At 37.7% G+C, this 14,893-nt stretch overlaps 1 protein-coding gene across 3 annotated transcripts in view; it reads left to right on the forward strand.

Moving 5' to 3' along the window:
- kcnh8 (potassium voltage-gated channel, subfamily H (eag-related), member 8) overlaps positions 1-14,893 on the forward strand; it is a 73,420-nt gene that overhangs the window by 725 nt on the left and 57,802 nt on the right. The gene's annotated exons all lie outside the window — the stretch shown is intronic.

Here is a 14,893-nt window from a genome sequence, read left to right on the forward strand (position 1 = left end):
AAACATCAAGAGTAGGTGTTTGAACTCATCCCGACAGCATACTTATATAATATATTAGTGCTGGTAATCGATTAAAAAATGAACCAATTAATTGCACATTTTTCTGTAATTAATCGCTAATTTATCACACCTAACATTTCACTTGCCATGCTAAAATGTACAAAAAAAGTTATTGTTTTTGACCCATGTAACCTTGTAAACAGTGCTTTAAGATTTTCAGGTAGGTCTAACTGGTAAATATACAGAAATTGAATAATCAAACACTGCACAGTCTTCACTTAATATAAATTAAATATAGATGAATCCCTATTTAAGCTGCAAAAGTTATTTAGTCAAGAGCAGTGAATGATTGTCTCTTTGTCATTTGTTCTTTGATTAACATTAATGACACAGGGTACGTTTACACGACAACGATGTACTAAAAATGAAAAAGTCTTTTCTTTGTACAGATGACAACGTCATCAAAACTACCCCGCTAACACTGATCCGCGCAAACAACTAGAAAGGCTGTATTACGCATACCAGACAAGTAGTTGGCGATGTCACTTTGTAAAGAAAGACTATGTGCCTGCGCATATATGCGTTCTTTTACAGAGCACTCAACCGCGCATGCCTATCCACCATCTATTTACAGTTTTTTGCACTTTGATATTCTTCTCGTTTTTCCCTATAGCAGCTAATAAATCGGAAGTCTCACACATTCACAGAAAACACCTTATTTCCGCGTTGAAAAATAAGGTGGATAGACTAAACACGTAATATGCATGTGCATGACGCCACCGTTTTCACAGACTCACATTTTTCAGTTTACACGAAGATGATAACGGTATCGTTTTCAAAAACTTTGAAACCCATTTTGAAAAGTTTACGTTTTCAGGCCACCAAAACGCCATTGTCGTGTAAATGAGCGGCCAAAACACATAAAAAGTTTTCTGTTTTTAGTTGAACAGCCCCACAGACAGCAGCAGGTTTATTAGGCTGCTGTCACTTTAAGACCCGGATCTGACACGCATCTTATTTTCTCACAACTCTTTACATTAATTTAAAACTTTTTAACTTGTTTAAAACTGTGCTTACGAGGATACTTGACAAAACTGAAATTTTGATTGTCACTGTCAAAAAAGTGCATGTGTGTGTGCGTATATATATATATATATATATATATATATATATGTATATGCACTTTTTGACATGTAATTTGAAAAGTCTGGTTGTTATAGTTGGCATATATATATATATATATATACTCACACGCACACACATGCACTCCACAAGTGTTTTTTGTTGAAAGGTTTTGCATTGAAAGCACAGTACTGCTCTCAAACTGAGCATCAGCACCTCAGCACCATGGACAGCGTATAAGGGCAACTCCGCTCAGCTAAATCAGTCAGAGCACTTGGGCTGCTTTGATGCTTAGATCAGTGGTTGTCAGTCCAATTAGACCCCCGAGACAGCACATTTTGGATCTCTCCCTTATTTGACACACCCGTTTTAGGTCTTGGAGGTGGCCTACTAATGATCTGATGAGTTGAATCAGGTTTGTTAGATTAGGGAGACCTCCAAAATGTGCAGAACCACTGGCTTAGATGGCAGTGCATCACTTGGCTGTCCTAATGTTTATTTTTCATATAAAGCTCAAGTAGGGTTGGTAGAGATAACAGTCAGAGGGCTGTTTAATTAAAGTTCAGACCAGATCATGCACGAAAAAAGATGCGCTTAATGTCCTGATGAAATCCCTTGCGTGGCCCCAGGTAACGACCAACATCGATCAAATATAATTGGTCGACCACAGAACAGTCAGACGGTATTTCATCTCAAAGTGTATTGTGCGTTGTAAAAATGAGTCTTGCTTGCTTCAGATCTGGCTTTCTTTTGTGCGATAACAGTACTGATTTCACAGAGCAAAGCCTGTCAGCTTTTATCATTTTGTTTTGGTGTCCTAACAGAAACAACTTGTACCATCCTGCCTTAGCATTACATTTAGGTTACTTGTTCACCCCATCTAGGTCTAAGGTTTGAGAAATGAGGACCGAGACTGATTTATTTTAGCACTAGGAAAGAGAGCTCCCACCACAGGAATCCTTCTCAAGGGACACAGTGTCCTCTGGGCTGCTGGGTCCATATATTACCACACTGTGATGGCATACACCCATGTGACTATGGCTTGTCCTTCAGGGGAGACTACCTGTATGGCTGTCACACCTTGGGCTGCCGCAGGTAACGTGGCTGAGAATAGCATAAGTATGGCTGGAAATAGTGCCTGTCATATTGGAAGGAAAGTGTCAACAATGACACAGGGGGAGATAATAGAGAACATCCCATTAGGCGTCATCCACGGTGGCTCTCCAAAAATGACACATGTGGAGAGCATTAACAGATTGTATATATATATATATATATATATATATATTTTTTTTTTTTTCTTTTTTTTTTTTCTTCTGTATAATGGATGTTGTGTTCTTTACATCACAGACACAAAGAGCACACACTCACTCAAGCCAAAGCAGAACTGTTGCCAGTTTTGATTTTGTATGTGCTGTGCAAAGCCAAATTATTTGTGAGGATAATGTGATGCTTGCCCATACAAAATTTGCCACCATTATGCCGAGGTGAGCTATGTTGTTGCCAGGGTGTGGTTGATATCCACTTGTCAAGTCTGACGTCAAGCATCGCTGTTTCTGGGTCCAAACATTCTATCATATGCCAAAAGCAAATAGAAGTCAGTTCAGTCACCAAAAATAAATCATATATATATATATATATAAGGGATGTAACTGTACTGTATATGTAACTGTAATGTATTCATCCTGAACCATACGGTAGGGACGTCACAGTTCAGTTCATGCAGTTAGACGATGAATACGGTCAGTCACAGGCGATCCACACTCCAATCCAGAAGGGGGCATGCGCGGTAATGCAATGGTGTTTGCTTAACCCCAGAACAGGAAAAAGCGCAGAAGAAGAACAACAGACGACCTAGGCTGTGTTCCACTCCAAATTTTTATGCCCTTCACTCGCTAACTTCCCTCCATCTCGTGGACTCGGATGTGCGTCATTGCTTACGTAGCACGAGTGCCCTCGTGCATAAGGTTTAAATGAAATGCACTAAGCCCTTGATCACTTGAAATTCACTATGGAGATGATTTATTATTTAAACCCCTTTTGTACTTATGAATTAGTTTTATGCACCATTCTATATGCTTATAAACTTATTGGAGAAAATATATAAAGTCCTATAGGTATATGAGCTGTTGGAGAAAAATAAAATTACACAAATGAAACAAAATATCAATAGTATAAACTTTGACTGTGAATATAAGGTAGCTACAAGTATTATGAGATTGAATCTCAACATAATTAATATATTATACACTATTATGCGATTAATTCTCAAAATAATTAATATATAATACACTTCAGTTAAGCGCGATCTGCTGTGATGTCACAATCAAGTTGAATTGTGGGATATAGAGGTGCTTGAAGTGTACATCAGAGTAGACTCGTTCCCTCTGTCAAAATCGAGGGGACGGGGGTCTGTCCATATAAACTTTTAAGTTCCACTTCGTGGAACGCACTTAAAAATGGCAGCAGGGATTCCCCTGAGGGGAAGTGCTTAGGGAAGTTTGCGAGTGCGTGTCTAAAATTGGAGTGGAACGCAGCCCTAGATATGCGTGTAATCTCTCAACCAGTGTTTCAACCACGGAAATACAATAATAAAACAGCTTGAGAATAATATCTCACGTAGCATTACATTAACCTCAGGCAAGTCATTTACTGTCCACAGCATGTTAGTTCACTAAAGAAATGAACTCTAGAGGGGAGCATTTCACTAAGGGAGCTTTCACACTGGCAGTTTAGTTCGAAACAGGGCTTGGTTCGCATGAAAAATCGCTAATGTGAAAGCTGTCATGCGAACCCGGGTGCGCACCGGGGTACCGAACCCGAGACTACCTGAAGGAGGTGGTCTGATTTCGGTTACACTCGAACTATGCCGCGGTTCACGTGAATATGAAAGCAACACGGATTCGGGTGCTCACTTGTTCAGGAAGTAAAGTAACCTGCGCATGCGTTTTAGCTGATTATAATATATTTACTAAAATAAAACACATGTAAGAGATGATAGTGTTGATGATTTATCTTGGATTTGAGCAGGAGTGAGCCTGCAGTGTATTCGCGCTTTGCGAGTGCAATCAGAGCGGTGAATGAATGGTAATCAGCTGTCTCCTCAAAATAGTCTGTTTGTAAGCAGCGGAAAACCATCTACATGCGACGCACATACAGTAAACTCGTGATGTTTATTCTGCTGCACTGCTGCACACAATAGCACCAAATTAATAAAAAAAACCCACAATTTACTGACCCGCGTTCTGTTTTCTATCATGCGCCGTGCATGTCTGTGATGACGTAAGATGAACGCAAACGCACCAGGGTCTGATAGAATCAATTTTAGTGTGAAACCAGACCAACGCTGCGGGGGCACCGGGAACAATTGCGCCCATGCTCGGACCATGGCAAATGAGCCCAGTGTGAAAGCCCCCTAAATATATGCACTATATATTAGCTTATATATTCGTTATATTAACTTTACCTGTTAGAAATGTTTAAATAAATTTGTCATGAAGACAAGTTATGACAAGCTGTAAATGATTGTATTTTAAAAATGAATTGAAGTAATAATTTTATAATTAGATTTAGAAGTTAATGCAAAACCTGCCTTGCATGCAAATTACATGGCTTTTTTTTAATTTGAGATTATTATATCTGAAAATAAATAGCAACTGAATTTAATAGTTTGTGCTCTGTTGTTAATTGTGACCTTTAATTTTACAGTAATGTGCAAGAAAAGGTTTCCTGTATATAGTCTACAGCATTTGCTGAGATTTTTTAACCCTAAAAAAAATTAATAATTTAATTTACTTAAAGAGAGAGAGAGACACACAATTTGTTCAATACACCACTGTTTAATAATAAAAATCCCCCCGGTGTATCAAACCCGTAGCGAACCGTCATGTTTGTGTACCGTTGAAGTCACGCTTCAGTACATGTTCTGTAGTGTACACCTTAAAAACTCAGGGTGTACACTACAGTCTCAGGGCTCACGCCACCCCAGACACCATTACATAAGAGATAGTTTTCTCAATTGAAACAAGTGGAGGCCTGGACCCTTAAAACAGTATTCCTTACATCACGACTTAACAAGCAGATAGGGTTCCACTCTTTAACTCTTTAGTCATTGCCATGGTGTTCCATGTGGTTGCTAGGTGCTAACTATGGTTTTCAAGGTGGTTGCTAGGCGGTCTCTGTGAAATTATAGTCCTTAGAAATGGCCTGTTTTTGAAATGTTTTTGGCATGTTGAAAATTGAAAGTTAGGCCTTTCTTAAACAAACTGCATGATTTAAAGTGTTTTGCTGATATTTTAAAGAACATTTTTGCCCATTCAGTCACAGTCAGTAGGGTCCAAAACAACGTGTGACCCCTTTTGTTCCACAGTGGAAAGTCAGGCTTGAACAGCACAAGGGTGAGTAAATTATGATAGAATTTGAACTATCCCTTTAATAATTGGGTTTAGGATTTTGAAAAATGGCTATGAGAAATAGAAAAAGTGATGCTTTCCTTAGCGAGTGCCACTAATTACACCCTTTACCTCATAATTTTGTGCAACATCTGAGTTACATAAGGAAGCATGCTGACTTGTTATTGTCAAGAGAAGCTATACATGTTAGCAACTCCCCTCTGCAGCATCGTAATGTGTGTGCTCGCTGCTATGCGTTAATATTCCATCAAGACAAAATACTCTTTTCACGCAGGTACCTGTCAGGACAGCATATGGTGGGTAATTACAGTAAAGCAGTGTGTGTGTGTACCAGTTTGCGTGCGTTTGCGATTGTGTGTTACGCAAGGAAAAAGAGAGTGTGGTTAACTGTGAAAGAGTAATTTAGAGTAATTTTGGATGAGTCCTTTTAAAAGAACACTTCAAGTAGATGCTTCCGTTGGTAAAATTACGAAGCAGAGGGTTAGACGCCCAAGTCAGGTAATGGAGATATTTCAGGCGCTTCACTCTTGCATGTAATGCATAATCACACTGCCAGTGAACTCAACACGTATCAGACACAAAATGAGGAAATTGGCATGTCTGCTGCATCTCTTCCGGTTGGGAACAGATCTGTAGGTTTGAAAGATGGTGAAATTGCAGCTATAGACTGGGAGAACAATGCGTGTCTGTTGTTTGAACTTGGGATAGAGATGTCAGTGTGCTGTTCTTCTGTTGTTCACTGAACTTCACACAGAGCTGAAACTGAGCTCATCAGTCATCATTAGGGAAGAGAGAGAGGGACTGGAACCCTGAGAGGGAAAACAAAAGAGATGGAAGAGCAAAAGAAAGCATGCAGGGAAACGAAGAGATGGAACATGGAGTGTGGTCTTTTACCTTTGCGTAATATGACAACATTATTAGATGGTTGAAACAGAACACCGTGAAGATGCACTCTGCAGTTTCAGCAGAGTTCTCCGCACGTGTCAGACCAGAATACAGATGGAACTCACTCACTGTTCCAGAGTCTTAGAGAATGGAATTCCAGAATCGTGCCAGTCTAGACTTTCAGACCTTGCTGTCTTCCTTTGTCTTATTAACATTTTGAGAATACTTTTTTGTGCTTTGGCACGAAGCATGAATTGAAACTTAATTTGAAGGACCCTGCTGAGACTGTGACAAAAGATTATGTAACCACAACAGATTAGCCAAATAAAAAGACTGAACCGATTAGATGCGATGTAGCGATTTCAAACTCTTCCAGTGGAATTGCTGCTTCGTTTATTGCTGAAACGATTTCAGCACCATGTACAGATGGTTTTAAATTAGTCCGTTCAGTTTCTTGTCAGCTCTATCATGCCAGTAGAGCTCATTAGCCTTGAGTATTTAAAATGGTTGTTTTTACTGAGAGTAGAGAGGATGTTATACATTAAAACACATTTATTTCATGTCAGTAAAGGAGAAGTCAAACATTTTTTCCTTTCTCTGTGCTCAAACCTGTTCTCAGATGGCAGCACAAGACATTATACAAGATACATTATACATTGGACTCTTTCAAGGAAATAGGATTCGGAACAAGAAGACAGTCAAGCTCTCAAGCTTGCAAAATCAGGGCCACACCAAAAACATACTTAATCATAAGCCTTCTATACCTCAGAGTCTGAATACTTATGGCTTAGTGTATACTGTGCACTGTATACTGTGTACACCGCCTGTTGTTTTTTTGTATGATAAGCCAGGGGCCGGTTGCATAAACCACTTAGACTAGTCTTAAAAGTTAAGACACTGATGTTTTTCTTGAAGAGTGGTCCTAATTTTTTAAAGTCCGTTACATAAAAAGGTAGATTGGTGTAATTTGTTTTGGAAAAATAACATTGATTACCCCTTGGTTAACTGCAAGTTGGTCAAACTAGTTCTTAAGACACAGTCTTAATATGGTGACTATGGTTTATTCAACTGGCCCCCAGACTGCGGTATGCAATGAAATGATTGTCATCACATTTAATTCAGAAAGATATATCCAGTTATGACCTTGGAAAAAAATTGTCATATAATTACCTTTTTTTTTAACTAAAGTTTGTTCAAGCCTTTAAAGGATTAGTTCACTTTAAAATTAAATAAAAAAAATATAGCCCAAGCTTTACTCACCCTCAAGCCATCCTAGGTGTATATGACTTTCATATTTCTGATGAACACAATTGGAGGGGGGGTGGGGTAATATGGGGTAAAATGTTCACGTGAGCACCACTACGCATGCATGTGATGCTGACACAGGGGCTGGCCAATAATGATCCGACGTTCTGACATAGAAACCGGAAGCGCTGCACTGTTTACTACAGTATGTCAACTGCGTAGGAGACTGACAGGGAAGAGAAGAAAAGTTTGTTTTTTGCGCACAAAAAAGTATTCTTGTCGCTTCATAACATTAACCACTGTAATCACCGATGTCTTTACTACCTTTCTGGGCCTTGGAAGTGGTAATTGTGTTGCAGTCTATTAGGGCTGTGTATTGCCAAGAATCTGGCGATACAATGTATCACAATACAGGGGTTACGATCCGATATATTGTGATATATTGCGATACTGTAAGAAAGGCGATATATTGCGATATTTCTTGTTGGGTTTTTTTTTTTTTTTTAGAAAGATCTAATTTAAAAAAAAAAAAACGGTCATAAAGAACACACAACCATATGCATAAAACCTGACAAGCAACTTTATTTTATTTAATCAATACAGTATCATTTGCATTTATATCACTAATCACTATTTTGTGCAATCTAAGTAAAGGGAAAATAGTAAAGTGACTGCAGGATTCTTTATGTGTATATGTTTTAAAGGTTCACAGTATAGCAGTTTTTAATTTCTAAACTATTTAACAACAGAAAGTGCATAGTCCATTCCATGACTGAATGACTGTTTGTTTTATATTTAATACTGTAAAGCTGTTTGCTTTAAAGCAGTCTATTGTATAAAGTGCTATTTAAAGTACTGAACTGCAGAGCTGGTGCAACCATATCCACATCGCTATGATCAGATGCTTTCTTTCTGCTGCCACCGCTGTCAATTTTGTCGTGTGTTTATTTTGTTACTGAGAGGAAAACGTGCAGTACATATCACATATTCTATCGAAACGCTTCTCAGCAGCGTGGATGACGTCGGGATATTAAGTGAGCTCTCAGATTCAATGCGTTTCCCGAGTATTTGGATTTTAACATGGCCTATTTTGCAAACAAAATGACTCTTGTCGATTTCCTTAGTGGCTTCTTAATAGCTGAAGCCAAAATGAGTCCACACTTCAGCTCTGTGTACCGCGGGAGCGGAATAATTCTATCGTCTTGTGAGCTGGGTTTGCTAATGCTAACACTAACGATGCACACACCTTCACCTTGCGCTTCTTCGGCTCCGCGTCAGTTTACATTTTAAGATAACACTGACATCTAGCGGTTGGGTTTTATACACTCTGTGGTTTAAACCGAACACAAAGCCATGAATCTTGGATGTAAATAAATAAATATATAAATATCGATACAGTGTTTTTGAGAATCGATACAGTATCGCCAAACATAATATCGCGATATTCACGTGTATCGATATTTTCTTACACCCCTACAGTCTATCAGAGGCCAGATAGCTCACGGATTTCATCAAAAATATCTTAATTTGTGTTCCAAAGATGAACTAAGGTCCTACGGGTTTGAAGCAACATGAGGGTGAGTATTTAATAACAGGATTTTCATTTTTGGGTGAACTAACCCTTAAAGAGAGCCATTTGTAAGCAATTTGATTTCAATAAATAGCATGAACACTGTTTTGACATAAACACATAGCATGAATTATGTGGGTTTGAGGCGGAGCTACCTGTTTGTCTAACCAATGGAGGGTAGAGTGGAGGGTAGAGAGAGTGTTTGGGAAGTCATTAAAAGGGATAGTTAATCAAAAATGATTTTTTTCCCTTCTGTGTATCACAAAAGTTTTGTTTTCAAAATGTGTTTTGTTTTCTGTCCAATAAAAGTCAGTGCTGGGGTCTAATGTTGTTTTGGACCCTACTGACTTTAATTGTAATGACAAAAATCACTGAAATCCTCTTCAAAGTGTCTTTGTATTCTGAAGAAGAAAGAAAGTCATTTGGAACAACATGAGGCTGAGTAAATGATGTTGGATATTTCATTTTTGGGTTAACTGTCCCTTTCTGACAAAGAGGCTTCAAACGCAAGACAGCATATACTGCAGTAGAAGGTTCCAGCATCTGTCCTGCCATTCCCTCCCCCAAATATCTCTCTCTTTCTCAACCAGTTCTCTCCATTCCTCTTTTTCCTTGTGTTCTTCCTTCCCTTCACTAATCATACTGCCTCTTTAAATAGCTCTCAGGTGTTCCTGTTTGGGACATAGACTCACAAGAGGGGGACAGAGGGAGGAAGTGTGTGTGTGTGTGTGTTTTATACAGCAATCTGGGGCAGATGAGAAATGTGGACATTCCCCCCTCTTTCTCCTGCCCCACCCCCTTTTTCCCTCCATCTTTCCGCCTGTTTTTCAGCGTTGAAATGCGGTTTTTCGCATAAACACACACATACACACGCCCTGTTTTTACATCCTGGATTCAATCTGTCCAATTAAACATAAACTGACAGAGTAAACCACATGAGGTCTGGTATGGAAATAAGAGAGGATGATATTTTTATTTTTATTTTTTTTGCTTGTACACGCTGTCTGTGACTGCACACATGAAAACGTGTGTCTGAGGATAGGATAAGGACACATATTGCACATCAAATGTATACATTATGTGCATATATTTATATAAAACATGAATATGCCTAGATAAACTCACACAAACGCAGATATACTACAACTTGGATTGAACAAGTGGGTCTTTTCCGGCTGTTGTCGTACTGCTGGCCCAGAGGTTATGACCTTGGAGTGAGTAGATGGACAGTAAGGTTTCTCTTCTGGGATGTGCTGTCTGTATACTGTGGAACCCGTATGGCTAGTAGGGCCACTTTGGAATGCATCAATGTCAGTCATTGTGAAAAAAATTCATAACTACTTCTATTTTCAATCATTATTTTTTGCTCTAATGATTCTGTCACGTCACAGTGCTTAATCTATGCCACATCAGATGGCGTACACATAAGCAAAAAAAAAGTTATTGTAAATAAAATAAACGTTAATTGAAATAAAATAAAATATAAACAGCTTAATCTTATTTTATTTTTCATCTGCTTATAATATATTTGTTAAAATTAAAGGGTTAGTTCACCCAAAAATGAAAATTCTGTCATTAATTACTCACCCTCATGTCGTTCCACACCCGTAAGACCTTCGTTAATCTTAGGAACACAAATTAAGATATTTTTGTTGAAATCCGATGGCTCAGTGAGGCCTTCATAGCCAGCAATGACATTTCCTCTCTCAAGATCCGTTAATGTACTAAAAACATATTTAAATCAGTTCATGTGAGTACAGTGGTTCAATATTAATATTATAAAGCAACGATAATATTTTTGGTGCGCCAAAAAAAAACAAAATAACGACTTATATAGTGATGGCCGATTTCAAAGCACTGCTTCAGGAAGCTTCGGAGCATTATGAATCAGCGTATCGAATCATGATTCGGATCGCGTGTCAAACTGCCAAACTGCTGAAATCACGTGACTTTGGTGCTCCGAACCACTGATTCGACACAAAAGATTCTTTACGCTCCGAAGCAGTATTTTGAAATCGGCCATCACTATATAAGTCATTATTTTGTCTTTTTGGCGCACCAAAAATATTCTCGTTGCTTTATAATATTAATATTGAACCACTGTACTCACATGAACTGATTTAAATATGTTTTTAGCACATGAATGGATCTTGAGAGAGGAAATGTCATTGCTGGCTATGGAGGCCTCACTGAGCCATCGGATTTCAACAAAAATATCTTAATTTGCGTTCCGAAGATTAACGAAGGTCTTACGGGTGTGGAACGGCATGAGGGTGAGTAATAAATGACATTATTTTCATTTTTGGGTGAACCAACCCTTTAAAATGGGGATTTTTTTTTTTTTTTTTTTACATTGTTGGCTTGTTCAATTAAAAAATCCTCAATTTAATTTTTTTTTTTTTTGAAATTCTGTTATTGAAATATAAGCCGTTAATTATTTTTATGCTATATAGCGGATAATCAATTAATCAATATTATACACTTGGACTACTACTAATTTAGAATACAAAAAATGTTAATTTAGGTATAATAACAAATCCCCTATGAAATCTTCAATAGAAAAAGTAGACTGTTTGAATGAGGAAAAAATAAATGTAATAGTAAAGGGGGAATTTCTTGGATGTTGCTTAGAGCTCAGAGAGTTATATCCAATGGATTTGAATGATTGGTAGGGTTTTATACCGGAGAGTTTGTGTGTTTTTGCAATTGTTACATGTGCACAGCAATTTCCTGACATGTATTTTTAATGAGGACCTATTATGTTTTTTTTAGTGTGTTGCTGTTTGAGCATGGAAAAAAGGTCTGCAGAGTTACAAAGCACAGATTCAGCTTCAAAGGGAGTTATTCTCTATATCAGTAAGGACTGTTTCTGAACTCCCTGAAACGCCTCGATTGTAACCTTGAGTTTTCATCCAGGAACGTACATGTCACAAAATAATTCCCACCCAGGGCTTAGGCAAAAAAGGGACGAGGCCTGGACGAGTTGCGTAACTAATGTTAAAACGCGGTTATGGTAAGGGGTGTGACATTTCTGAAATGCGCTCGAAGCATATGACCAATTATAACACTCTGGTCCAGCCGACCAATCAGAGTACATTAGTTTTTTCGGAAGGAGAGGCTTCATAGAGACAGGAACTTTGCTGAGCAGAGCATTACTGAATGACTCAAGAGGTGCTGCAATAATGTAAAACGTGAAAAATAATGTGTTTTTTGAACATTTAAGCATGGAAACCTTTAGTAGACCCCAGAAACAAAATAAAGACTTTGTAAAGGGGCATAATATGGTTTTCCTTAAAATTAATGCGCCCTTCAAGAAATCATGCTTTTAAAGGGTTAAATCTTTGCCATAATCTATTGCGATCCCTTTATTTAGTGCCTGATTATTACTGATATTGGCCGATTACTGATTTGGTGCCGATATGTTGTGCATTGATAAAGAACTTTCCACAACTTGTCTAACTTGTGCCTGTCAACCAACCAGCACTTATGAATTGTTACTCTCTTTTTTAATTTACTCTTCCCCTCTGTATTCTTTAACCTTTTTCTTTGCTCTCCCTTTCTGTCTCTTTCAGCACCATTCTTTTCCCTGCCATGTAAATCTTTCTTTTTTTTTTTGTTGCTATTTCTCTCTCATCATCTTTTTTTCTCATCTTTCTGGGTCTGACCCCCCCCAACACGTACAATGTTATAAATGAGAGCCTAACTTTACTTTTGCTTATGTGAGCAGAACAAGGCTCAGTAAAGTCGTTCAGCACCAAATGTCTGTCGTCTCGCCGTGTGAACGCTTCTCATAAATGCCAGCATTTTATAATGCTCATGTGCGTTAGTCTGGGGATTCAGGGACGAGGCTCACGAGCTGTCCTTCGAGAAATGTTTACAAGGCAGTGTTGCAGTATTCATTTATGATGCGTGGATGCTATTAATCTGTTTTGACACAATGACAGGGTAAAACAATAAAACAAGTCAGAATACAAAAAAATTATCCAGGCAGGAAATTGGTTATGCAATGAAATAACAAAACAAAGCCTTTCACATGTAGAGCTGTTGAAGCTTTCTGTCTAAGATATGGCATGCAAGGTTATGTGACTTTATTTATTTATTTATTTAAAATACAGTGTACCATCTTTATTCAGCAAGGTTGCATTAAATCAATCAAAAGTGACAGTAAAGATTCAAATCATTTTTTTTTTTTTCACTTTGTATTCATCAAAGAATCCTGAAAAAAAAAATATATAATGGTTTCCACAAAAAAAAAATTAAGCAGCACAACTATTTCCTACATTGATCATAATAAGAAATGTTGCTTGAGCACCAAAACCAGCATATTAGAATGATTTCTGAAGGATCATGTGACACTTTGCTATCACATGAATAAATTACATTTTAAAATGTATTAAAATAGAAAACAGTTATTTTACATTTAGAATATTACTGGGTTTTTTTTTCTGTATTTTGATCAAATAAATGCAGCCTTGGTGAGCATTAGAGACTTCCTTCAAAATTTAGGAAACTTTTTTTTTTTTTTTGACAGAGGTCTCATGCTCACCAAGGCTGCATTTATTTAATGAAAAATACAGTAAAAATAGTAATATTGTGAAATATTATTACAATTTAAAATAATTGTTTTCTATTTTAATACATTAAAAAATGTAATTTATTCCTGTGATCAAAGCTGAATTTTCAGCATCATTACTCCAGTCTTCAGTGTCACATGATCCTTCAGAAATCATTCTAATATGCTGCACCGAAGGTGCGTAGGCACATATTGTAATTGTTAGCGTTCTTATTATTCTTCCATTTCCACTCTGGAAGTCTATGGCAGCCCATAGAACCGTATATGCAGGAAAGCTGTGAAATTTGGCACACTGATAGAGGGCATTCTGAAATGTGTCCATAGCAATTTTGGAGTCTATAACTCAATCCCTCTAGCGCCACCAGCTGTCCAAATTTGCACTCATGTTTATGTTAATAACTTTTAAACTGTAAGGGTTAGAAACAAAATTCCTCTGATTCCTTGGCTCAAAACACTGATTCACGAAGCTTCAAAGCTTTTGTTTCGAATCAGTGGTTTGGAGCACCAAAGTCACATGATTTTAGTAAACGAGGCTTCGTTACGTCATAAGTGTTTTGAAATTTCAATAGTTCACGTTCATGAAGCAGTGTTTTGAAATCAGCCATCACTAGATTATCGTTATTTTGTTTTTTTTGGCGCACAAAAAGTATTCTCGTCGCTTCATAACATTAAGATTGAACCACTGTAGTCACATGAACCGTTTTAAATATGTATTTAGTAGCTTTCTGGGCATCTGAAAGTGTTAATTATCTTCCTGTCAATTGAGGTCTCACTGAGCCATCAGATTTTATCAAAAATATCTTAATTTGTGTTCCGAAGATGAACGAAGGTCTTGCGGGTGTAGAATGACATGAGGGTGAGTAATTAATGACATAATTTTCATTTTTGGGTGAACTAACCCTTTAAGATCCAACCCTGATCCAACACTGTCTGTAATTATCAAGTGCTCATAAAGGTCATAATTAGCTGGTTCAGTTGTGTTTGATCAGGGTTGGAGCTGAGCTTTGCAGGAAGGTAGATCTCCAGGAACAGGATTGGGTAGCCCTGCTTTACAGGTTCTGTTTCAAGAGATTAAAAGTTAAAACA

The sequence above is a fragment of the Ctenopharyngodon idella genome, chromosome 19 (genome assembly GCF_019924925.1).
Source record: "Ctenopharyngodon idella isolate HZGC_01 chromosome 19, HZGC01, whole genome shotgun sequence".
Classification (NCBI taxonomy): Eukaryota; Metazoa; Chordata; class Actinopteri; order Cypriniformes; family Xenocyprididae; genus Ctenopharyngodon; species Ctenopharyngodon idella.